This window comes from Limulus polyphemus, unplaced genomic scaffold (genome assembly GCF_000517525.1).
Source record: "Limulus polyphemus unplaced genomic scaffold, Limulus_polyphemus-2.1.2 Scaffold577, whole genome shotgun sequence".
Classification (NCBI taxonomy): Eukaryota; Metazoa; Arthropoda; class Merostomata; order Xiphosura; family Limulidae; genus Limulus; species Limulus polyphemus.
The window spans coordinates 348072-351557 of NW_013666187.1; positions in this window are offsets into that span (position 1 = coordinate 348072).

Sequence of the window (3486 nt, forward strand, 5' to 3'; positions counted from 1 at the left end):
TTCTCTATTTTATAACATTGACATCACAATGCCAAGAATATTATGTCAACAGGAACTCGAAATTGTTTTTATTCGATACGGTTCTATAAAAAAAGGTGGATGATAGTAATGTGATACTAACAACTCTCCCATTGAGGCGCCAATATGATATGGCTAAAAAGGCCGGGTTAAGGATTTGAAAATGGTTTCTTTTTGTATGAAGACGAGCAGAAAGATTGTCTACACAAAACCAACGAAACATCTTTTACAAGACGGCTGGTATATTATATTAAATTTTACTGCATATTCTAATTAAATAAATAAAAATAAAATTATTTCAAACCAGAAGTTAAGTCTTGAATGATGTCTAAGAAGCTGTACATAACGTAATAAATACAATTTCTCAAAACACACTTAATAATATTTTTTAGCTTCACTAAATGTTTATTTATTCGCCTGTCTCTCTAAAGTTTTAGCTTATGCTTCCAGAAGACATGGCACCTAGAAAAACAAATTGTTTTACTGAATAGTTGAGCTAATTTAGTACGGACACTGCAACTCAATGTCAACAGAACGAACCTAAAACTACAAAGTTCGGGACAAAAATCTATGTTATTTATCTTGATATTGTTGCCTCACTAAAGCTAGGTTGAAAAAATAATAAACCTTTCCAACTTGACTAGATATATATATATATCAAGAGCATCACAGCACTTCCTGGCAGTTCTGACTGAGCTAACGCTTTACTGAAGGTGCTTTTCTCACACGTTTCTTTTAATTAACTTGACCATTATTGATTTTGAATAATAAGTGTGGAAAAAAACCATATTAGATATATAGTTCATCTGCTGTAAGCCACTCATTACGAACATTTTTGTTCCATGACGGAACTCAAGGTATATAGTTCATCTGCTGTAAGCCACTCATTACGAACATTTTTGTTCCATGACGGAACTCAAGGTATATAGTTCATCTGCTGTAAGTCACTCATTACGAACATTTTTGTTCCATGACGGAACTCAAGGTATATAGTTCATCTGCTGTAAGCCACTCATTACGAACATTAGGAAAGCAATAACTACTTCGAAGGAAAGTGAGTATATCTGATAGAGTACGATACGTGCTATTTTGGAAGACTCAGCCTAGTTTTCGTTCTTTTCTTCTTAATCGTTTGACACAGATTAGGTCTTCCGAAAGTTTCATCGTCTTTGGAGAAAAATAGATCATCTAAAAAATTTCACCTTAACTGTTTGTACAGGTTAGAGAAGCCTTGAACTGTACAGCAACTTGCCGTTATTATATTAACAAGACACTTATAAGATACTTAAATTGTGTTTGTTTTGAATAGGACTAGTTGAATGATAACACCCAGCTTGCTTTGTTCAACTTATATTTAAGTATTATTTTTGTTCAAGAAAAAAATATCGAAAATTATTTGATGACTAGTTAAGCGTGTTTTTGATTTTTAACCCTAGCGGACAAAATAACAAAAGAAACATTAGCAATGTAAGTTCAGTTTTCTTTTTTGTTTTTCTTTGCTATACATAAAAGTTGGCAGGACAAGTCCAATTTTGTTTTAATCTGTATTTTTGTTGTTTGGCCTGTATATAGTTATACTTTTATGCTAAAATGGTTTCAGAATACATACACTGACATAGTCATCTAAAATAAACAACCTAATAACCCGAGCGAAGCCGGGTACTTTCGCTAGTTGTACATAAAGTATTGGTAATGTAAGTCCTGTTTTAGGATGTAAAATCCTCAGCTTATGAATCTCGACAGTTAATTATAAATTGCATCACATAAACCTGATAATAATGTAAGTCTCGTCATTATTTATAGCTCCAATCAGCAATATGTACTGAAGAATGACGGGATTTAAATTATTATGTGTCTTATCGTAAAGCCCAATTTTGTTTTTATTCCAATTGTTCCACAAAAACAAAGACGATAAAAAGCCCGTTTCTGCTGTTCTTTTATCATTGTTACGTTAAAGCGGTGGGATTTAGAAATTCAGTCTTTGATAAAATCGTTTAATCCGTCAGTTGTCCTTGTTGAGAATAGTATTGACAGATCTGAGGTACAAGTATTTCTATTATAAACGCTTCATGCGTTGTTTTGAGGTGTGGCTTAACCTGTCTAGTTTATAGTAGCTGCTCACGACGTACGGCAAATCTAGACCTAACTCAGAGCGTCCTCATACTTGTCGAAACGTATCTTATAAATATCACTTCTTGTATTTCTGAGAAAATCGAGAGTTGAATCCTGACTAGCGTATATGAATTAATATTTAACACACCCTAATTGATTTGTTGTTAGCAATGTCTAACTTATTTGTCAAAAGTTCTTCGGTGCAAAACGACCATAATAAATACTACTTGTTGTAATCTTGAAGTATATTAGTGGTTTATACTTAGCAGGTGAAGCATGCTTGTTTAGTACAGTTGCTTTATTTGTGTTCCATTCGCAATATAGAAGTAATATATGGTATTGCCGGCTATCTATATTTAAACTTCTCTGTAATTTCGATGATAGTACAAATAAAAGTTTAAATTAAACATCATTTCTCTGAATCTTAAAAAACTAACCAATCATAAAATATTTGAGATTTTTGTAGCCTTTTTGTGTGTATGTGTAAAACTTACGCTTATTGCTGATATATAAGAAAAAACTTTTTCTAGGAGATGATTGTCTTATGATTATTGTGAAGCACCAAGAAATATTATAAGTATATTTTATAAAGAAACACATCTTGATATTTAAGTTTAATAAATCCAACTCATTCATGGTGTCTCCTGTTCCTCCTGGTATCCTCCCTCGGTTTGTTTCAAGAAAATGGTGTCAGGGTCATCTAGTGACTCCTCCCTTATCGAACCAATTTAAAAACTCTGAAACAAAAAATAAGAAAAAATGACCCTGAGATTTTTAGCCAATGGCCCTAATGAGCTACTCAAGAACCCAGAACACGTTTTCTGTAAATTAACTAAACATGCTAAAAGATCTGATGCAACTGCATCTTTTCTTTAAATTCTAATTGGTATAGATGAACTGTTTTAAATAATATGTTAATTTTATGCTTGCATTACTGACAAAATCCAACTACTTCATTTTTAGTTCCTGGTGACGTGTATTGAAATATAAACATTTTTATGTGTTGCTTAAAGCTTTTGGTAAAACCGGAAAGAGTAAATTATTTACTCAGGATTAATACATTCAATAATGTAGTTTCTCCTTTCACGTGGGATATGTATAGACACAACTAGATGTTCTCAAAGAGAAGAAATCAAAAGGAAATTGAATAAGTGTTTTAAGAGCAGTTTCTTTGTCTGGGCCGTTAGCCTGAAAGTTTGTCAACTGTTCCGTCACAATAAATAAGCATGAGACGTAACCAACGTTCTATATTATTATGCAATCGTGTTTACTAATTGTGTTTATTTAACAGATTCAATACCGTTCTTTCAAATCTTTGTCCGTATTATTTTCAAGAATCTGCTGATCATATTTCAC